The 24,035-nt window shown below is 42.6% G+C and overlaps 2 long non-coding RNA genes across 2 annotated transcripts; one reads left to right on the plus strand and one right to left on the minus strand.

The window, feature by feature from the left end:
- Nucleotides 1-1,169: 1,169 nt before the first annotated feature.
- LOC121143154 lies at nt 1,170-15,014 on the minus strand. Its single transcript, XR_005880282.1, has 3 exons — nt 14,828-15,014; nt 12,173-12,412; nt 1,170-1,440 (listed from the first exon to the last, which is right to left on the minus strand). It is a non-coding gene; the product is annotated as an uncharacterized LOC121143154 (long non-coding RNA).
- On the plus strand, nt 4,850-8,273 carry LOC121143155. The gene is made up of 3 exons (XR_005880283.1): nt 4,850-5,266; nt 5,945-6,127; nt 7,663-8,273. It is a non-coding gene; the product is annotated as an uncharacterized LOC121143155 (long non-coding RNA).
- Nucleotides 15,015-24,035: the final 9,021 nt, after the last annotated feature.

Here is a 24,035-nt window from a genome sequence, read left to right on the forward strand (position 1 = left end):
AATTCAGGACCCACCAAGTTAAAGTTTCTCTTCCCACCCAAAGGTTCTGTATTGAAATCCCACTTTATGTAATTATATTGTAAATGTCTGAATGTGGATGGGTGCATGTGTACCACATCACACATGTGGAGGTCAGATGATCCCCTCCTTCCAAGTACGAGGGTTCCAAAGAGCAGACTCAGCTTGTTAGGTGGGGCAGGAAATGTGTCTGCCTAGTGGGTCATTTTTCTGGCCCGTGAAGACTAGAAAAACGGGTTTGAACCCAAGATTCCATGACTTTCCTGTTAAAGCTGTCTCTAAATTTATATATCAGAGTCCATAAGCTTCAAGTTCCTTTCTAGTTCTTGTTTCCAAGTGTCTTATTAAAATCGTTTGTTTTTTCTTTTTCAGATACAAATTTCTAGTACTTCTGGCTGGATCCGGCCGGTTTATTTCAGCAGCATACTTGGCTGCTGTGAAGACGGAACCAGCTTCTTAAATAATGGGCAATTGTTCTTTTATGAGTTCATATGGTACCTGGCTTTTAACAGTGCTGCTCTTGTTAAGGTGTGCCAAATGGATTATTTCAATGGGCCTTTGCAAAAGCCTTCTGAAGCAGAGGCAATTATTTGGCCCATTTCACAGATGGGGCATTTATAGCAAAGCTAAAAATCCCTGAGGGCCCCAGTTTGTATGGAACAGTGGCTAGATGGCTGTCTATACTACTATCTGCCCTTCAATCTTCGTATCAGTTTGGAGAAGTTGGAGACAGAGCTCTTAAAAAATCCATCTGGTTTTCCAAGGTCTTTCCAGCCTTGTAAATTTGTGAGAATCCAAACACAGTTTGTTTACCATTCATATGAATGAGTCTATATTTGGCAACTCCCAGGGCTCTCTCAATAATTAAAACCCACAATGCTCAAATCATCCTGGGAGGGAAAGATTAATAGGAACAAAGAATTAGCTAATCGTGTTTAATTGGACCAGCATGAGTGGCTGAATAAAGAGAAAGAAAGTAGTTCCCTCGTGGATGGGGTGCTACAGGGGTACCGAGTGCCTTGGACTGTGCTCCAGGACCAACAGGAATCTGGGTGTCCCAGAACATGAGGGGGTACCCTGAACCAGCAGCCTTAGTGAACCACATGTATCAGAAATCCCAAGGACTCAGACTTTCGAAAATTGCTCTGACAGTGATTTTGCCATAAATGATTTATCACTTGTGGACACCTTAGCAGAAATGCCAATATGAATGTTTTATCAGGCTTGAGTTCTAAAAGAGCATGTGATCCAAATGAATGTAAATAGGCAAACACTTCCTCTTTCACTTGGGTATGTCATGGTTTCTATTTTCCTTTTTTATTTTTGTCCCTGCTTGAGAAATGTTCCATCATGAGAAACAGATGATAGTATCCGTAGTCATCTGACATCTATTAAAGCCACATTGCATGACATGGTACTCGCCTGGAGAAGAAAAAATATAGTTAACAATTTTTAGCAACCAAATACTCAAAATTTTATATCCAAGAAGATGATCAAATTATGACATTACTCCTTGTTTGAACTCCTGTCCCTTTAAATGTTGAGATTTTCAATATGCATATTTTTTGAGCTTTACTAAGCTACCACAGGAGATAAGAATCTGCTTCAGTTCCTGCCTCCTGGGCTGTTGGGGGATGGATTGCATCTTCATGGGGGATTCTACCAGCACCAAGGGGAAGACTGGCAGAGGCACTGAATGGATTGTGAAACTTGATATCCAAGGAGGCAGGGTTGGACTCAAGCTGTGAGTGCTTCAGACTACATCCCAGAGGCAGTGACTTCAGACTCCCGCTCAAGGAAAAAAGGTTTCACTCGTTTAAACAAAGAGGTAGGTAGGAATTTCAGACTTAAAAGTCTTGCTTAAATCAAAAAGGAGCAGTGAGGTTTGTGGGTAATTAAAACAACATACCAATTTAAAGGCATCACAGATCCAAATGAAAAACAAAACAAAACACAGACACATTCATTGCAGACTCTGCCTGTAAGCTGGCTGGCTGGTTTTGAACCCTTGAGTTAAAGATCAAAGGGCATGAGATCAGTCAACAAACCCATTGAGCATTCACTAACATCAAATCTCCCTTTTTTTCTTGCCTTAGTCCTAAATTCCAACAAACAGATACCCAAGAAAACCCCCCAGTCTGAAAGATAAAGATGTTCGTAAATAAAGAAACTGCACAAATGTGAAAACATGGAGATGAAAACTACCATTAATGTCCTAAGGGGGAGAGGAAAGGACACTGCTGTGTCCTTGAAGCATGTACAAGATGTTATTATGAACGGAGAATTCAGGGAACAAAAGAGGAGTCTTAAAAATATAAAATGTGACAGCAAATATATAAATACACACACACACACACACACACACACACACACACACACATATATATATATATATATATATATATATATATATATATATATATAAGTTGTTGGAGTATAAAGTTGAGAAAATCTCCTGTAAAGTAGACTGTGTTTTTCACCAGGGAGCCAGAATCAAATATCACAGTCTGGGTGGCCCAAGAAACACAAATTTTTCACAAGCCTGGAGCCTGGAAGTCTGTGCTTTAGGCATCAATGCAACTGGCATATTCTGGGACCTGTGGGTGGCCATCTTGGGCACACACTGTCCTCCTCTGTGTGTTTCTGTTCCCAAATCAGCTATTTTTTTTATCAAAACACGAGACACAGTGAGCCAATGTGCATCCTTAATGACCATATTTTATTTGTTACCTTTGTGAAGACCCTTGTTTGAAAAATAGTCCCATTCCTGAGGTATTCGCCTAAAAGATAGTGGAGCAATGCCTTCAAAAACTTGGAGGAGGAGAAGAAAAGAAAAGATTTCTCAGTTTGAATTCTGTACTTGGAAAGTTCTGAGACGAACAGCAGGCACAGTGTTGCACTCAGAGATGCAGTCTGAGACTCTCATTCCTTACGCATGTGTCTTCGAAGCTTCTGGAGAGAGTAGTCATAAACACTGGAGAAAACCAAAAGAGCATGGGCAGAGCATGGCTCATACCCTCAGCTGCCCATCAAGAGAAGAACACTCAGAGATTTCTGAGTTAAGTGAGTCTGGGGTGATGTGGGAGCCTCAGGAGGTTTTGATGGCCTTGGGTGATTTTAGAGGTGCTCGGGGTAAATGCTGGGGAGACAAACAAGGAGCCTCCATGGTAGGAGAGACTCTGGTAAAGTCTGAGAATGGGGTGCAGCTCACAAGAATTTGCTTGGAATTAGTAAAACGACTGTAACAGCTAGTGTTAAGACCAGAGCGGAGCTTTAGACCCCGTCTTCCTGAAAGTGTGGGTCAGACTCTATGTGGGGGTCATAGAAAGAATGTGGGGGTTGTAAAAAACGTTAGCCTCAGCAAAGGTTTAGGAATGCCCAGTGATCAAAAATCATATGCTGCATGATGAATCAGGGTGTTTCGCGCAGTTCATAGCCTTGTGTTTGTTTGTGAGCCTAGCCTTTAGCGACTGAGCTATCCCTCCAGCCCTGGTACCCTTGCTATACCACGTGACTTCCCTGCAGGCTTGGCACTAAGCACGACCTTCCCACTTTCCACTGTGCACACCATTAAGCCAGGCCATATCAACTAGCACTGCTGAAACAATAGCAAATTGCAAGACAATTACGTGTTACGATTTGCAGTGTTTTACTGAGCTGTATGGACAACGTTTTCTGTTCTTGGGCAAGCATAAGGTTTTTATTATGGAAAAAATGACTTAATATTTTCATGCTATCATTCCTGAATATGCAAGTGTCAAATTACTGTATCTTTAGATTGTATTGTTTTCAAGTTGTTGTTTCAGTTGCTGACTTGAGTTTCATAAAATATTGTTAAGTGAATTTTGACTTGGGATTAGGAGAGAATTCCCAATATGTGTTTTAATGACTGTAAACACACTTCTGCCATTTTGTGCTTATGCAAAGCAGAAGTCTCAGAACTGATTATAATAAAATTGCAATACTGATAAATTCTAGAAAATGATGATGCTTGCTCGATGTCCTAGAACTAATATTAAGCTAACACTCTGTTCTTTATGTGTTAATAAACAAGTACATCAATCTGATAGATATGCGAAGTTTCCTCCTTCCTTTAATAGGTGGTGTCTTATTGACTGTTCTATTGCTGTGAACTAAAATGCATTGCTTCACTGCCTTCTGGCTGACACCGTGCCTGAGGCAACTCGTGTTTTTAAAAAGGCTTAGATTGGGGGCTTGCTTACAGTTTTAGAAGGTTAATGCATTACCATTATGACAGGAGGAAGACGGGCATGGCACTGGAGCAGTAGCTGAGAGTTTTACATCCTGATTCACAGGCAGCAGCAGGGAGAGAGAGAGAGAGACAGAAAGACACAGAGACAGAGACACAGAAAGACGTAGAGAGAGGCAAAGAGACAGAGAGAGACAGAGAGACATTGTGTCTGGTAGGTGCTTTTTGAACATCAAACCCTATCCTCAGTGACATGCTTCCTTCAGCAAGGCCACAACTTCAAATCTTTCCCAAAAATTTCACTCCCTAGTGACTAAGCACTCAAATACATGGGCTGATATGTGCCATTCTCATTCAAATCAATCACAGAGGCTAGGAATTATATATTTATATATGCATATGTAGTTTATATTGCATACGTAAATATATATATATACATATATATATATATATATACAACTTGACATATAATAGCTAGGTTTTGTTTTTAGCTGAGAGTGGCAGGTGAGATCATCTATGACAACAGGAATGTAGATAAGCCAAGCTGGTATTTTTCTAGTTCTCTCCAGGAAAGCTTTGCTTTGGGGAGAAGTATTGAAAACCCAGCAGTAACTTTTTCCTTTGTTCCAGAGAACTCCTACACATCAATTAACTGGAGACAGACACTGTTCTCCTGGGAAAATGCTTGCTTCCTAAATAGCTAGAGTAGCAAGACTTGTTTGGAGACCCTTGCTTTGTTGAGCCCATCAGCCCTTAAGTAGGATGTCAGAAACTGCTGGATTCCAGTCCTCCACCATGAGAGACCTCTTTAGGTTATACAACTTATGTTGTATATGGCGGCAGAACTGTAAGTCTTACGTTATCTCGCCGTCTTTCCTTTCTAGAGTGCTGAGCACGTCAAGTGCGTGTTTTTACAAGGGAGAGTTGTGCGCTACAGAGACAGAGCAGCGAATAAACTGCCGCTTGGAACTCAGTGTTGCCTATCACATCTTTCGTCTTTCCATTCTCGGCTCTCCTCCGTTGATATACGTTCGTGGTGTAAGTTTCCCTTTCTAACATCCTCTTGGGATGAATACTTCTTCCCCCCCCCTCCTTTTCATCCTCACTCCTCTGAGGAAGTCAATTGCTAACATCTGTTCCTTCTACCTTGTAAATAGCTCCCAAGTTCATGAGCTCTTTGCCGATGCCACAGCTGTGTTCATAAGGCTCATCTGGACTTGTACAATGCCCTTCTCCTCTGACAGAGCTTCCCAGCGTAGTGTCCACGGCACACAACACTTGATATTGCACGCGGATGTCAATGTCAAAGGCTGCTGTTGATAGAGACAAGTAGCCCTGGCCTCTCTCTGTTCCCACAGACTGAAGGGGCCAGTGTTCCCATGCCTGCTAAGCTGTACGTGGTGTCTTCCCCTCCGTATTCATGGCAAGGAGCTCTGCTCTAGGTTCCTCCAGTCTCTTACTGTTAACACTTAATTCTTACCAGCATGCTTACCATACTAAGCCCCTATTATTGTATGCTGAGTCAGTTCAAACTACTATAGTTGATTATTTTTTCCTCCCACAAGACCTTGTTACATATCCTAGGCTGCCCTCGAATTCATTGCTCCCTGACTGCTGGGATTGTGTAGGGCCTGAAGAAACATTGAAGGAAAACCCCAGACTACTCAAATAGCATGTAAGAACAAAGAATATTTATTATTATTATTATTATTCCAGCATATGCGGGGTCATTACCCCCCAACAAAATAGCAACAACCCCGAGAGGAGTGTGCAGCCTCTTTTTAAGCACAGCTAGAGGAATTTCAGGAGTGGTTTGGTCATCTCAAACACAATGGATTAAGCAAGCAGCAGTTCTTACACCTTTAACTGGCTGAGGTTTTTATCTTTGGACATACTTGGGTAAGTTTCAAGGGTTAGGCAGGAACTTGAGACTTTGTGGGGCTCACTCGGGGCTTACTTCTGTTCTCTTCCCTGCCCCTGAATGTAATTGCCTGGTAAATCGTCCTTTGTTGGGAGAGAGATGCCTGCTTACCCCTGTCTGAGAACTGAAGTCTGAATTCAGTTGTAAACATGGGAATGTTGTTTATGCCCTTCCATTGAAGACATGTGTGTGCCGTAGCACAGCGCTTGTTTTAGAACTAACATTTGAAAACACAGATCGTTTATATGACAAAGACCAAAACTCTTGGGCATCCATCTCGAAGTCATACTCCTTTCTCTCACAACCAGGATTCTTTGTTAACTTGACCTGGGACTCTACTCAGGGCATCCCTGGACCATCTTGTTCTGTATTCTTATATTACAGCATCCTTTCTTATGTCATCTCCCCCGCTCACGGTACACTCATGCCATCACTGGAATGAGCCCGAGGGCACTTACCAGTCTTTTAAAATCCTACCCAATGCAGCCTCCTCACTTAAGTCTTCTCTCCAACATCATTGTATCCTCTTTATGTTTTTCCAAGGAACTTAACTAATAGTCTCGTGGATGTGTGCGTGGAGGGAAACCTCACAAATGAGGAACCAAAATCTTCTTTGGAATCTCTTCCTTGGGAAGAGATTGCTTTTGTTTCAGAAAATGTCTTGATAGTCTCCCGAACAAGAAACGGGTTGGCAGAAGTTCTGGGAATAAGGAAAATGGGTCAGTTTCCTTGCATGAAGAGTGAACGGAAGGGAGTCCATGACTCACGAGAGTAGTGAATAGAAGGGGGTTTGGGGAGACAGAGTAGATCAGCATGGCAGAACTAAGCCGGAAGAGGCATGCTGACAATTTCAGGGGTTTGAGCCTTTAGGACACTGTACCTGCTATTATTACGCAATATTCATCAGTGCCGACTGCCGGAAGTTTCAGTGAAGCCTGTCTCCTGGGTAAGAGATTCAAGAAGGTGCTGTTTTACTTATTTCTGAGATGCATATTTGGTTTGGATGTGGTGGGAGGAAAATGGGAGAGAGAGAGAGAGAGAGAGAGAGAGAGAGAGAGAGAGACCGCTCTCACTGTTCCCTCCTTCCCTGCACCAGGGATTCTTGGGGCTTGTAAGCCCAGCAAGTGTATCTTGGTTGGTGAGCCCCAGATTCTAGGGGCAGCCACTGTCTCCGAAACAATAGTCAGATGCCACCTGATGGCTAATACCTGAAGTTGACATCTGCATTTTATCCACACTTCCATACAAGTGCATCAGCACACGCATGTATCAATACACATGTGCATACTGACCCCTCTACATGTACGTGACCCACCATATACGTGCACACACCCGTACCTCTACATATATGTACAAACATACACACAGACACCGATACACACATACGTACCCGCATTCTCTTCTCACCCCCTCCTAGTAAACTTAGTAGCTATCTGGGTTTTACTGCAATTATAGTGGTGATAATCCATGCTATATTTTAAATATTACTCACTATGTGACTGTTTGTGGGCAGGTTCACTGGAGGCACAGCGGCTGGGCCCACAGTAACAAAGAGACTGCAAATCCTCAGGAGAAGGGGATCTGGGAAAGAATGCGATGGGCATCTGTGACAAACAACCGTTTCCTCAACTTCACTCACATCTGACTGTCAGGTCACAGTTGACCCTGAAGCCTGTGTTGAATCTTGTGCTGCGACTCAAGAGCTCTTGTGTGGGTGTGGCCATTGCCACAGCCATAAACAGCATGTGGGAGCATTTTGCTCCTCAGCAGTTCCTCTGCAACAGAACAAGTGTGCATGCGATCTCAAGGTTATTTTTGTGAGGACAGAAATTACACCTGTTCTCTTTACCGCCATGCACTAGGACAGGGTCTGGTCAACAGTGGAAGCAAAGGAAATATTTGTTGAACAAATAAAAAATTAATAACTGCTTGGTAAATTTTTAAATAGTTTCTTGAATAATACATTCCAGTGAGCTGGTGCTAGAAGAAATGTTTTGGTAGGTAGCTAATGAGAGACAGACACAAAAATACAGGATAGGGCGGATCCCTTACATTTGTAGCCTCTTCAAGTGGACGGCACTAGAAGAAGCCATCCTGAGAGAAGTAACCCAGTCACAGAAAGATAAACATGGTACGTACTCACTCATATACGGACTTGAGACATAGAGCAAAGGATTACCAGCCTACAATCTACACTGCCAGAGAAGCTAGGAAACAAGGAGGACCCTAAGAGAGACATACATGGTCCCCCGGAGAAGGGGAAAGGGACAAGGTCTCAGAGCTAATTGGGAGCATGGGAGGAGGGGAGAGAGAGCTAGGAGAAGGAGGAGAGGAGGACATGAGGGAGCAGGAAGGTTGAGTCGGGGGAAGAATAGAGGAGAGCAAGAAAAGAGATACCGTAATAGAGGGAGCCATTGTAGGTTTAAAGAGAAATTTGGTACTAGGGAAATGTTCAGAGATCTATAAGGATGACCCCAACTGAAAATCTAAGCAATAGTGGAGAAGCTGCCTTAAATGCTCTTTCCCAATAATGAGAGTGATGACTACCTCATATGCTATCCTAAAGCCTTCATCCAGTAGCTGATGGATGCAGAAGGAGACACCCACAGCTAAACACTGAACCAAACTCCTGGAATCCAGTTGCAAAGAGGGAGGAGTGATGAGCAAAGGAGTCAAGACCAGGCTGGAGAAACTCACAGAAAGAGCTGACCTGAACAACGGGGAGCTCATGGACTATAGACTGATGACTGGGAAACCAACATAGGACTGACCCAGTCCCCCTGTATGTGGATGTCACTAAGGAGGTCTGGGCAATCTATGGGGCCTCTGGTAGTGGATCAGTATTTATCCCTAACATACGAATGGACTTTGGGAGCCTATTCCATATAGAGGGATACTCTCTTAGCCTAGACACATGGGGGAGGACCTAGGCTCTGCTCCAAATGATATAACAGATTATGAAGATCCCCTATGGAATGCCTCACCCTCCCTGGGGAGCAGATAGGGGATGGGATAAGGGGCTACTGGGGGACAATGGAGGAGAGGAGGGAGAGGGAACTGGGATTGGCATGTAAAACAAAAAAAGAAAAAAATTGTAGCCCGTTGTCATGGTTTCTTTACTTGGAATATACAGTGGAGATGTGGCTATCTCAATTCTAGTAGATTTTTAACTAATCTGTCAATGAATTTGAATGCTTACCAGAAAACTAAATTGGGTTGGCTAAAGTTCAATCTTTTCTGGATTTTATAAAGCGTGTGTATGTCTTATTGTACATACATGTACGTATAGCTCATGTGTGCACACATAAGTATTTGGGTTCACGCACTGTGTAAGTAAGTATTCGTGGAGGCCAGAGGAGGACATAGGTGTCTTCCTCTGCTGCTGTCCACCTAGTCTTTTTGTGACACTGTCTCTCACTTAGTCTGCATTCTTTCTTTAAGTGTGGCCGTCCAGCCAGGGAGTTCCCCGGGGTCCTCCTGTCTGTCCCCCAGTGCTGTGGTTACAGGCATGCACAACCACGCTGGGCTCTTCCGCGGATGCTAGGGGTTGGTTCTCCAGTTTTCTTGTTTCCATAGCTAGATCTCCCACACAGGAAGCCTTGCATCCAGCCCCTAAAATGCAATGAAGTGCTATTTACGTTCTGTTGTATGCCGTTTAAGCAATCTGGTTATGCGTGCGAATGCATGGTCTGGCTGGGCTCGCTGGAAGCTGCTTCTATAGTGCGTGGTTATCTGTGAGGCTTGCCCTTGTATGTACCTGTCCATTATTGCCTGTGTCATTCCTGTCACAGCTTGTCTATACTGAGTGGATTTATGGCTGAATCTCATCAGTTAAGGAGCTTCCCATTTCTGAGCAATATCAGTTCTTCCCGTGAACAAAAAGAAATATATAATTTTTACTATCCCATGCATGGATCTTGGAGAATGCAGGTGGCGATGTCATTAACGCCATGTCTCATACCAGACCTTTTGTATCATGAGAAGCTAATATAAAAAACAAACAAACAAACAAAAACACTTGGTTGTATCTGGCGGCCTTCGTGTTTTGAATATGGAGGAATAAATGCATACTGCTCAAACGCTGGGTGACTTTTATGTTTTGAGTCCTTGCTTAGTTTTTTCCAATGACTTCTGTGTGGTATAATTTGTATGGTTCCTTTCTTTCCTTGTGTGTTAGCGGGGGTTTTCTGAGTAGCAGCACTTACGGTTTCCCAGGACTGGTGGAATAAGGCATCACAGACATTAAGTGGGCTGAGCCGCAGGAAAGTTTTGGGCTCACAGTGCTGGACCCTTGACGTCCAATTTCAAGGTGTTAGCAAGCTCCAAGAGCTGTGAGCTAGCATATTCTTCCGCGCCTTCCACAGGCCTCCCTGCTTCAGTGGCTTGCTCTCGATCCGGCAACCCCTCTGCTTACAGACTCATCACCCTTCCCCCCATGTTTCACCTCCTTGTAGCGTTTATGAAACACAAAGCACATAATGCCTACTAAAAAGTGAAACTTGCTGACAAAGACGGCGGCGCACACACGCTGTTAATCCCAGCATGAGGATTGTGTAGACAGGGGGTGTCAGGAGTACAATGCCAGCTTTGCTACACACAATGAGTGTGAGGTCAATCTGGGACCATAGGGCCCCACTTCTGAAACAATACCATCATCATCATCACCATTAGCAGGAGCGGTAGCAGCATCAAAGAGGCTGGGTGTGCGAGCTAACCCCAGCACTCTGGAGTTGGGTCAGGAGTTTCAGGCCAGGCTGAGCTACACCAGACACAGGTGTCTCCACGTCCCGCTTATAAGGACACCGACGGAATAAAATTAAGGGCTGCTCTAGTGACCTCACCTTGGCGTCCGTGTGTGTAACGACTTCCTTTTCAAATGAGATTGCATTAGCAGGCACCCAGGGTTAGGACTTCAACAGCTCTTGTGGGAGACACCATGCATTGATAACCGTGCCGTTATCTACCACTGAGAAGAGATGTTGGGATGTGGGGTGCAGAGTTTGGGGGCTTTCGAGCTGGGTCCTGAGGGGGCAGAGTGCAGGGTCTAGTGGAAAGAAACTGAACAGTTCACCAGCTATGGAAATTAGACAGTGGAGCTCTTTTGAATATATGTAGTATTTTACCCAACAAAAAATATGTTTTGAAAAGGTGTGTGTGTGTGTGTGTGTGTGTGTGTGTGTGTGTGTACACGCAGGTAATGAAAGTTGGAGGACCATCTCAAGTTTCCTGCTCTGTCACTCTCTGCCTTACCCCCCTGAGATGAACTTGGAGTCTGTTATTTGGGGCTGGGCTAGGGGGCCAGTGAGCACACAGCACATTAGTCTGTGTCTGACACTGGGACTATAGGCACAGGTCGTCATTCCCAGCTTTGGCATGCATCCTGAGAATGTGAACCCAGGTCCTGATGTTGGTACAGCTTACCTGCTTACCACTGACTCGTCTCTCCAGCCCCATGCACATTATTTTTGATGAGAGATAAATAGAAACTGGAGTTTAATCCTTCTCCCACTATTTTTTTTCCAAGCTGGGTAACTATGTTTGAGCAACCCGACATCTGCAAGGCTTGTTTCCCTGTGTCTGCAAATGGAAACCTGACAGCTTGTAGCTCCAATGAGACGCTCTACACAACATTCCCAGAGCTGCACCTGTAAACCAGCGGCACTCAAAAATAGAAACGCCCCTCACCCTCCAGTGCCTCTTCTCTTATCCTTTAAGCTTTAAAATTGCCCTCACTAGTAGTGATCAAAAGCAAATGAAAACCACGTAGCATCCATCATATTACGGTGTTTAAGGATGAATGACTGAAGGACTGAAGGATAGGGCTACCCGTGTCTTCCATTATGAGTCCTAGAATTTAGACTTAAAACATTTGGTCTTAGTAAATGGTTTGCTTTGATCTGGAAGACTGTCCACACGAACATCCGATGACTCTTAGGGGATAGGACTTTATTGGATGACTCAGCGGGGCCAGGCAGGCAAGTGACACGAAAGGGTTTTTTACGTCTTTGCTTTATATCACTTACCTAGCGCATTTTAAACTCTTATTCTGTGGGCCAACAGTTAAAGGTACCTGCGCTGGAAAAGCTTGCCTCTTCCTCCCAGGGAATCTTCTTACTGTGTACGTGAGGACATCTCTCGTGGATGTTCCTGGTTATATGTGTGGGTGACGCTTGAACAAAGACACCGAGGAAAGAACATTGTTAATGTCACGGATGTAGAGGATCAGACTCCAAAGACTGACTTCAACCACCACGGGACTGGTCCTGACGGAGAGAAAATGCATCATCAGTGACCATTAGCAATAAAGCAGGGATTGTTTTGTTACGTTTGTACTAGTAAGAATCCATCTCAAAACAAAGCACAGTGAAAAACTATGAGCAAGTTTGCTCAATGTCATGCAGGCTGTCACATTGTCCTCTAGGTCCAAGGAATAATGTCCTAATGAGGAAATGAGGAGTTTGTGTTTAGGCGCCACAGGCTAATCCCTTGAAGAGAGACAAAGCCTCTCTTAGTTTTTGTTCTTACCACTCATAGTAAGGTGCCGTGTCCTCGGCTTACTTGGGGTGAGACTTCAAACATGTTTCATAGAACTACGTCTGGAGCTTGTGCAGATTTTAGACCTGACCTGATCCAAGTCCTTCAGGGAAAAATCAAACCACACTGAGATGAACTAACTGCCTTAAGGTCACGGCAACATCGTTCAGGGCAGGTCAACTTATGTCTGGTCCTAGAGTCTCTTTTTGGGCAGTTGTTAAGAAACAGCAAGAAGACAACTGAACTTTTTAATGGCCAGTTTCTCTCTGCATACTTATGGGATGTGAATTTTCTGCTCTTTCTCCCATCTAATTCAAACTCAGTGTTTTAGCTGAGACCCTTCGTGACTTAGTTTTGAGTTGTCTGGTTCAGAATTTATTAGTTTTTGGAAGTTTGGGTTCTTTCCTTCTTGCAGGGTTCTTTCTTTTTCTGTAAATAATCTTCATGAAGTTTATTACTATGCACCCCAACCATTCCTCCAGCTATTTTTACCATTTGATTCCATTTTCATTAACTACCAGGTGTTAGGCATCTGGTCTCCTCATTTTGGGTTCATCCTAATTTTTTCTGCTTTCTTCTTTATTAGCCTGGATTGTTTTGTGTAGACTATCTTAATGGCCTGGCTTAACTCCAAATTACAAAATAGGTTTGTAATTAGTGAGATGTTTGCCAAACCCAGTTGATTTTGGAATGAGCCATGGTTTTTAAATACTTTTCACAGATTTTTAAAAACTGGTCTTACATGACAACTTTATTTATAACTTTGGATTAAAGAAGAGTTGTTATATCATAGTATATCAAGGGTATAAATGCAAAGTAATTCTGTTTGTTTTTTACAGTTCGTGAACCACAGGCATTGGAGCACAAGGCCTAATACATTACTTTTGTACTTCTTGATAAAGCTGATTTCTCACAGACAATTTTTTCATATAAACACACAGCTTTATTAGTGCCAGGAAGGAGGAAGCGTCTCTCTTCCCTCTGAAGACCAAATGATGAATGAGCATCTTAGCTACCAGGTCAACCAAAGTGACAGACACTTTGGAAGCTTACACTGTCATGAATACTGATTTATATTTATTGCTACATAGAGCCATCAGTAAATCTACTAGCAAGAATTTCTGGGGTTGCCAAAGTCTTAACTATTTCAAATCATCACCCGCAGTCCCAAGATGGCTTATAAAAAAAGATCTGGGAACCAAAGACGTGAGTGGCGTCATGAATACTCGTCTGGCTGTGTAGAGTCGAGTTTATTAGCTTAGACGTCTTTGCTCTCTGCTTAGCATCAGGAGACACTTAGGGAGCCATCCTTAGAGGAAGCACTGTTCCTTTCACAAATGCCTTGGTGCTATCTCTAGCAGGATGCCCTTGTGAGTAGTGTGGCAGGTGCACATTTCAGGACAGTTTTCTTTGGATGGCCCACATGGAGTCTAGACTGAATAAGCTGGCTAACCCTTTGTAAGAGGGGCTAAATCTAGTGAATCTCTACTCCTAAAAGGCCATTTATTCTAATAATGCTTATTTGGTTTTAGTTTCTACTTAGCATTTTATAATAGCTCAACTACTGTAAATAATTGTTCCTATGTAAGTTAAACGCTTTTAAAAATCTTTGTCGTCTTTTAAATACGACTACTTTGCTCCCACAACCACATTTTAGGAGAGCACCCAAGAGCTCTCAAACTGAGGCCCACAGTGCTTCAGGAGATGGAGGGCCAAAGAGCACTGTGGCTTGCGTGGGCACCGTTGTCAGAGAATGTGATATATTTCCACTTCAGAGTATGACGCATATGCCATACTGAAATCCCCTTTGTGACAGTATAAAGGATACTTTATTGGGGGGCAAGTATATCAGAGTTTGGGGGTAAAATATGTTTTAAATTAAAAATAGTACTGATATGTGAAAACAGCTATATACTTACAAATAACTTATATTTCATACAAAATATGGCTGCATTTCAATATATTTCAATATATTTAGTATAAAGTAAGGTAGGCCATCTAGACGTTAGAGTGGACAAGGTGTAGGAAGCTGTTTAGATGCCTTGATTTCTAGGGATATCAATGACTGACATTAACGATATAAATTTTAAATTAGAGAGCCATTGAATATTGGTTACGGCAGACACTTTATCTTGGTTACTCACTCTCTTGGAGTTAGTGTCTTGCTTTCTTGTTTAATCCCAGAGAGGGGAATGAAACTCCAGTGAGAGACAGCCTGACTGAGGGCTTGTCTCCTGACTCCTGTCTCCCGGCCCGTCTTCTCCTTGAAGGTCGTCAATCCTGCACCCATGCTTGTGAGTTTATCTTAAAAAAGAAAACTAAATTCTTTGTTGGACCTGTAAGACAATAGACTCTTATTATTTCTTAAGGATTACAAACTCAATGAGAAATTAATCTCAATCTCTCAGTTCTCATAAAATTGGGATTAAACTGCTTCCAACTCTGGAATACGTTGTAGGCCATGCTAAGACCAGGAGTTTAATTGATGTCAAATTAAAACAAATGTTTAGACATTGCCTAGCAGAGTCATTAAAATGATTTTGTAGATGAGACTGTGAGCAAATACTTCATGAGCCACCCACATTTTCCAGTCCTTCATGTATTAATTTCATTTTATTGAAAATTTTCCTTATTCTTGAGGATTCTGTGCAAAGATACAATGAAATATGACCGTATTCACTCCATATCCCAACTCTATCATAACGCTCTCCCATGTTTCTCTTCCAACTTCATGCCTCCTTCTCGTCTTCTTATTTTTGATAACCCATTCAGTCCAATTAGTGCTACCCATACGTGTGGCTGTCCATTGGAGCACGGGAAACCAACCACTGAGAACACTCTCAGAACGTAATGATTCTCCCTCCTCCAGAAACTATCAACTACCAGAAATGCCTTATCAACGAGTGAGCCCCTCTATACAAAAACAAAACAAAAGAAAACAAAAATTAGTCTGCTTGATCTTGTGCAGGTCTTATGCAGGTAACCACTGTCGCCATTTGTCCATGAGAGGAACGGCCATGTCTCATCCAAAAGACAATCTTTCTCAAATCAAAACATCCCTCCCTATTTTTATGTTCTTACATGTTTCTTGTTTTTTTTTTTTTTTTTGGTCTGTCTGTCTGTTTCTTTTGCCTCTTCTTCTATGACATCCCCCAAGCCTTTATCGGGGGTGTTGTTGTCAACAAAGATATCCCTTTTAGGGCTCTTTTCCCCAGCATTTTGACCAGCTCTGAATCTCTGTATTGACTCCTGCCTGCATCTGATTATTTCCAGTCAAGTAAAAGTGAATGAAAAGTTTAGCTCTTGAGGCTCTTTTTTTCACACATCCCCATCCATATAGGTGAAACAAAGAATTTTTAACTTGGTGGTAAAAATATTAGGAAAAGCTTAGGTAGTAGGCTCACAGGTTAGAGGAAAATAATTTTAAGAAACCTGTCCCATGTGCTTATTTTGTATGAGGAAGAGAAAAAAACTTCTATTGTGTTCCCAGATTTCTAGAGTTTTTGTTAAAATAACCAGTACAACGAGGTAATTGAATTTGCAGATTCTGCATTGGAGAGATTTGACCAACTATAGATTTAAAAGAGTTAAGCAAAAAGTCTTAGGTTATTATGGATATGAGCCCTGTGGGTTAACCTTCAATAGCTCTGTCTGTACTGTATCGATTTTTCTTATCATCATTTCCCAAATAACACGGGATAAACAAGTGCTTGCATATTGTTTGCATTATATTAGATATTGTGAGTAACCTAGAGATGACTTTATAAGCGTTTGTATGGGACATAGGTAAGTTCTGCACATTTTGTAGAAGGGACTTGAACACCCCTGGATTTCAGTATTTAACAAGGGCCTTAACATAAGTCCCTCATGGGTACCGAGGGACAACTTTTAAACTTGTATTTATTTTTCCAGTTTACTATGATGCACTAAGAATTCATAACAGATAAGTGGCTATCAAAGACACCATCAGTAAATTTACTTACTTAAACGTAGTTAGTTCCTGTTGTCAAACTAAACTCTAAATGGAACTTATTTCTAGCCCAACATGTAATTTGTAATGTATAACACCTGGGGGTTAACAATATATTTTTTTTTCTTCCTGATGCATGCTATCCCCACATTGAGTATCCAGTCCTTGAAGTTTTACAAGTGTTTCTCTGGTCATCCTTACACACATGCTAAACCCAGCTTCTTCTTTCCAGAGATGGAAAGTTTTATAATGCCCTTTGAAGTTGCCTAACAAATAAATACACCAATCCATTTGTGTGTGTGCATGTGTCTGTGTGGGTACTGTGTGTGTGTGTGTGTGTGTGTGTGTGTGTGGAGCTTATTTATTTCTTTTTTATTTAACAACCTGGGGTGAAGTTAACCAGGGACCTGGCTCCTCCTATGCCATTGCTCTACCATTCCAGCATGAAGCTTGCTCACAAGCACCCTTTGTGGGAGTTGTAACCTGTTTCTTGGAGGGGAAACATTCTTGTTTCTAAATGGTGTGACTCGGGGTTGTGGATGTAGATGCTTTGCATATGTGTTGGCTGAAACAGAATCATGTGTTCACTCCTGGAGGGAAACTGTCACCTCTAGGTAGGTGACTATGCGCTGAGACAAAACTTTGGAGTTACGTAACAGGGGATGAGAGGAACGGACGTTGAGACATGCTTCCCGGCTTCCGGATGAATCATGCTGTGACCTCTAGTAGTTATTTTCCTAATTCCTATAACAAAATACTTGGGCAGGGTAACTCAAGGGAGGGTTTGTTTTGTCTCATGTAGCGAGGGAGGCATGGCAGCCGGAGCTTGAAGCAGCCCTTTAGATTTTGCCTACAGTCGGGAAGCAGAGAAGCTGAGTGCTGGTGTCGTCTTTCTTTTTCTTCCTTTTTATTATTCAGCCTAGGACTCTGTCCAGCCCTAGGACTGGCACCCCCACCCCATAAACACACATACAGGATGTAGCTTCCCACTTCACCCAACCTCCCAGACATTTCCAGAAGCTCGTGTCTTAGGTGACACTACACTTGTCAGGTTGACAGCCAATATTTACCATCGCAGGATCTTTTTCCATGTTCTAATGTTATAGAAGACGATTTTGTCGTATTCTATACTATAAATGCCAGTATATTTATTTGCAGATGAGAACCATCAACACACACTTAAATAATAGTAAATATTTTTAAAGTGTTGTGAGAATATGAACTATGATCACAACCAAGCCCATTTGCCCTCTCCAACTCCTCCCAGATTTCCTCACCCACACATCCACCTCTTAACTTCGTATCTCATTCTTAAAAATCATATCTACTAAGCCATTTGGTGCTGCCCATATGTGCATGGATGTGAGGGCATCCGATGAAGCATGAAAATCCTGCCAGTGCCCACACTCCCAAAGAACATAAATACCTTTATTATATTGTCATGTATCTTCATTAAGAATGTGAGAAGTAGCCTTCAGTGCACTGGCACAGGATACCATTTCCTGAACATAATACCAGTAGCACAGACACTGAAACTGACAATTAGTAAACGGGACCTCCTGAAACTGAAAAGATTCTTTAAGGCAAAGGACACTGTCAGTAAGACAAAATGGCAGCCTAGAGATTAGGAAAAGATCCTCACCAACCCCACATCTGACAGAGGGCTGATCTCAAAAATATGTAAAGAACTCAAGAAGCTAACCACCAAAGTACAAAATAATCAGATTAAAAATTGGGGTACAGATCTAAAGAGAAAATTCTCAATAGAATCATCTCAAATGGCCAAAGACACTTAAAGAATTGCTCAACATCCTTAGCCATTAGGGAAAGGCAAACCAAAATGACTCTGAGATACCATCTCACACCCGTTAGAATGGTTAAGAACAGAAAACGCTGATAACAGCTTATGTTGGAGAGGATGTGGAGTCAGGGAACACTCCTCTACTGCTGGCGGGAGTGCAAACTCGTACAATTGGAAATCGGTATGATGGTTTCTTAGGAAATTGGGAATCAATCTACCTCAAGACCCACCCATACCAATTTTAGGCATATACCCAAAGGATGAGCAACCACACCTCAAGTGCACTTGCTCAACTATGTTCATAGCAGCATTATTTGTAATAGCCAGAACCTGGAAACAATCTAGTTGCTCCTCAAATGAAGAATGGATAAAGAAAATGTAGTATATTTACATAATGGAGTGCCACTCAGCTGTAAAACAAAACAAAACAAAACAAAAAAACCCATGATGATCTCATGAAATTTGCAGGCAAATGGATGGAACTACAAAAAGAAATCATTCTGAGTGAGGCAACACAGACCCAGAAAGACAAATAAGGTATGTACTCACTCATAAGTGGGATATTAGGAGTAAAGTATAGATTAACCATCCTGCAATTCACAGCCTCAGAGAGTTAGATAACAAGGAGGGCCCAAAGAGGGATGCATGGAATTCCTTGGATTAGAGGAAATAGAAAAGACTTCCTGGATAAACTGGGGGCAGTGTTGGGGGGATGGATGGATGAAAACTAGATGACACAGGTTGGGTGGACTCAGTGCAGGGTGCCAGATGAAGGAAGGGTAGAGGGGGAGAGTAACAAAAGAGAGGTCTTGATGGGGGATGGATTTCGGGGCTAGGGAGAAATCTGGTGCCAGGGAAACCCCCAGCAATGGTGGAGAAGCTACCCGAACTCGCCCTCTACTATAAGCAGATTGGTGACTTCCCTAATTCCCATCGGAGATCCTCCATCCAGTAACTGATGGAAACAGAGGCAGAGATTCGCAAGCACTGCCATAAGCTTGCTGATGAAAGGGAGGAAGGATTTTACCAGCCAGGGGGGTTCATGATGGGGGAACCCACAGAGACAGCTGACCCAAGCTTATGGGAGCTCATGGATGCTGGACCAACAGTAAGGAAGCCTGAATGTGACTGACCTAGGCTCTCTGCATGTGTGTGATAGTCATGTAGCTTGATCTCTTAGTAAAGTTTTTAACAGTGAGCTCTCTCTGGGGATTAGCTGGCTTTTGGTAACCTGTTCTCCGTGCTGGATTACCTGGGAGGAGCTCAGTACTTACTGCCTCAATATAATGAGCTATGCTTTGTGCAAACTCATGGGAGGCCTGTCCCTTTCTGAATGGAGATGGAGGAGAGGTGGATAGGGAGGGGGTTAGATAGGAAAAGAGAGGGGATGGGAGAAGAACATGGAGAAGAAAATGGTTGATATGTATAATAAATGAAAAAATGTGATTTAAGTAAAAAATATATATAAAAGCAAGAACTAAGGAGTGACAATATTCTTTACCTGTTATTCTTAATTATTTTGCACATGTTTATGTGTGTAAGATTACAGGGCATATGTGTATTGTGCATATGGAATTCAGATGATAAAATTTTACTGGTAGGTTCCTGCCATTCAACTATTTTTAATTGAAATTTTAATAGACTATATTCTGATCACAGTTTCCCTTCCCTCATCTGAGATTTTATCTATCTCCCCACTTACCCAATTCCATGATCATTCTCCCCCTTACCTCCCTCAGCTCTCCCTTACAAAAAAAAAGACTAAAAAACAATGAAAAAAAGAAACCACAGCAAACACACACATACCCATAAAAACACAAAATTAGAAGCTATATTATACATGTAAAAGAGCAGTAAGACAAAAAAGTCTGAACAAAGGAATAGGGAGCAAAAAGTCTATAAGAATACTCTTGAATTCATTTTTTTTTTGACATCTGTTGCTTTGCATGGGGCCTGCCCTAAAGTGCGACTTAATATACTTGGTGAATCTCCATTAGAGAAAAATGAAGTTTTCCTTTGCAATTGGATATCAGTTGCAGAGAGTTGCTTGGTAAGCTATGGGACCCCATGACCACTTTCCCCTCAGCATTGGGAAACCTGTCTGGCCTGAACCAGTTTGCTGCCACAGTCTCTGCATTCACGTGTGCACCGGTCTGTTGTATCTAGAAGACATTATTTCCTTGGAATCCTCTACCAACTCCACACCCACCCCAAGTTCTTACGGTCTTCTGCCTCATCTTCCACTTAATTTCCTGAGCTCTCAGGGGAGAGGTTTGATGGAGACATTCCACTTAGGACTGACGGTTCCAAAATCCCCGCTCTGCAGTGTCCAGCTGTGGGTCTCCGAGTCAGTTTCCATCGACTGCGAGAGGAAACTTCTCTGACAACGGCGGAGTGATTCGCGTTCACTATGTTGAAGCGGGGTGTCCCTTGTTTCTGCCCCGATGTCTCTACTTCTCATCTTACGTTTGTCACATGAATAGGATGGTCCGGAGGCAGGGGCCTAGCTGAAACATATACTCTCAGTCTATCAGAAGATACCATCTGTAAACACACAGCACACGGACACAGGTACCTCCTGGCCAGGTTTGATGGCTATTTAAGAAACAAAGCATGCCCAATGGAAGCTTTTAGAGTGGAGTGAGGTGCTCCGTGGGAGTCAAGAGCCTGGTTTGGGAGAAGGGAGGTTCTCAGATCAGTTCATTCCTATCACTCAGAATATTGCCATAGGATAAAAGCTGAATCCGGGTTCAAGGTGGGGAGGATCTCAAGAGAGAAAACAAACAACACATATTGATAGGCTGACAGAGATGCCCCTAAACCCCTGTAGAAATTTCAAGCACAAGATTTCAACACCGTTACAGTAGGTGCAATAGTGTCTATGTTGAAATCTTTGGCAGTAAGGAGATATCTCACCCTTGGGTCAGATGACGGTGACCTTGGTATCTGGCAGCAGCACTTGGAACTGAGTCACTAAGGATGGGGACTGGTGCCTGTTCCTTGGTGAGGACAGCAGCAGCGCCTTTGTGGGCCCTGGGGCATCACTGCTGGCTGGACCAGGAATTGGCATTAATAGGCAAGATCTACAGAAGGCAAGCCGCCGAGGGGGGGGGGGGGCGCTTCAGTAGTCAAGCATCCCAGACTTGCTTTGATATGGGCTGCATGTGTGGTCCCTAGGACTCAGACATAGGGAGAAGAAGCTGAGAGGCTTTGGGACTTCTTCTTCTGTGCAAGTCTTGTTAAGACAGTGACTGCTTGATACCATTCCCTATTATACTTTACCACCACCTGTTTCAGGACTCTGCCTGGGTCTCATTGCTGCTTTAGGCCCCCAAATATCACACGAGACACTATATGAATTATGAAGCTGTTGGCTGTTTGCTATGGTTCCTTAATGGCTAGCTCTGACTTAATTATTAACCCTCTCCCTCCCCTCCTTCCACACCCTCCCCACCAGCCCCCCCCCCAGTCTTTACTCTGATCCCCAGGGAGGGTGAGGCCCTCCATGGAGGATCTCCAGAGTCTGTCCATTTCATCCAAGGCAGAGCCTAAGCCCTCCCCCCAAGAGTCCATGGTGAGAGAGAATCCCTCATTGTGGGATGGGCACCCAAAGTCCATTTGTATGTCAGGGATAAATATTGATCTACTACCCAAGGCCCAATAGATTGCCTAGGCCTCCTCACTGACACCCATATTCAGGGGGTCTTGATCAGTCCCGTGCTGGATTCCCAGCCAACAGTCTGGGGTTCAAGAGCTCCTCCTTGTTCAGGTCAGCTGTTTCTGTGAGTTAAACCAGCCCAGTCTTGACCCCTTTGCTTATCAGTCCTCCCTCTCTGTCACTGGGTTCCTTGAGTTCAGCTCAGTGTTTAGCTGTGCGAGTCTGCCTCTGCCTAGCCAACATTTTAAATCTATCCTTCGTAACTCTTCTGTTTAATAGAATTCCTAGCCAGTCACCCTTGACGTGGCACCATCACTACACACACGGTCACTGATTGGTTATGACTCGGAGTGTCATCCCTGCTCTACTCTACAGAGGGCAGATTAGCCTCTTCTATTCGTTCTGGGCCACGTCTTCTTCTTTCGCGCAGCCTTGGCAGCCTTATGAGAAGCACCTGTTGCTCTTGCCTAAGACTCTAGGACAGAATGAAAACCACATTCCTTGTCAGCGTTACCTTGTCCTTGCCTTTTGTTTGGATGGAAATATGAGTTTCATTTTCTACTTACTTTCCGCATTCCATTAATATTCCTTTTAACATTTTAGTCTGACCAGATATCATACGACAAAAGGAAACCAAAAACAATTTCATGCAGTGATTCAAGAAATGGTTTGGAGTTCCCTTACTTGGCAGTGTACTGAAAATATTTTAACAGGTGTGTTTTCTGATAAGTGGATTAAAGACAGTGATATAAATTTGAGTCTTAATTTTCAAACAGGGAAAAAAATGTTACGATATACTGGGTGCTGTAAAAAATCCCAAAGACCCAGTGATGCAGATAACATTCTTCTTTGTGGTCATTTAATGGGTCTCCAAGTCCATGCTTAGCACACTCTTATTTGGGCAAAAAATTATGCTTTAATGTTTCAAACAAGCTTCCAAAATTAGAGCTTCTTTAGTTTGGAATCCCTGACCCTTGTGTTTTGGTTTCTAATGTCCTTGAGAAATTACTTCAGGTTATTTTGACATGAAGAATGATTCTGGCTATCTATGTTGACTCAGGGTTGCACTCTTTTCTTGTGATTCCCAACCTACCATTTCCCCTGGAAAAGTCTGTCCAGTTTTAAGAGAGATCCTAATGGAGTATCACCCTAAGCCTTTGCAAATATCCATAAGTAAAGGCAATTCCTGCCTCATTGAACTCTACCGCATTCTTATAACACTGACTAAACAATTTATATTTTGGATAATTAGTGGATGACGCCTTAAATGTTTCCTGACACATTAGCGTTTGTGCAAGGAAGGGCCTCTGAGTGGATAACTAGCTTGCATGCTGCGAAGAAAAGCTGTGCTCCAGGCAAAGCCCATTAATTGCCTAATATCTGACCTCTGCATGACGAAATACGTTTATTTTATAAAACCAATGGTTTTAGTCTTTGTATAGGTGGGTCACTTATGTTGCTTATTTTAGCTTAAAATTGTATAAACTATTAGTTATCTCAAAGTGATGTGTACACCTCTAATAATAGATAAGTAGAGAATAATTCTGACATTTCATAGTTTCATGTGTTTTATCACTAAACAATATAATTTTGAAAATGTTTAAATAATTATGAATATTATGCATTGAATGTGTACTTGCATATTTTGCATAGTGCTATAGTAAATTTCACACACTTCGTGGCATAAATAAGAAAAGCTTCCCTTGTTTCTTTAGTTCAGAAAACTTGCTCAATGTGTGTCACTGGTCAGGAATTGTGTTACTTCTAGGGGCTCTAGCATATCATTTATCTGTCTGTCTGTCTGTCTGTCTGTCTATCTATCTATCTATCTATCTATCTATCTATCTATCTATTTGCCCCTTTCATCGAGCGTCTCAATACTTATGGTAGTTTTCTCCCTGCTTTCACAATAAGAATCGTCAA

This window comes from Mesocricetus auratus, unplaced genomic scaffold (genome assembly GCF_017639785.1).
Source record: "Mesocricetus auratus isolate SY011 unplaced genomic scaffold, BCM_Maur_2.0 Super-Scaffold_100011, whole genome shotgun sequence".
In the NCBI taxonomy this organism is placed as follows: Eukaryota; Metazoa; Chordata; class Mammalia; order Rodentia; family Cricetidae; genus Mesocricetus; species Mesocricetus auratus.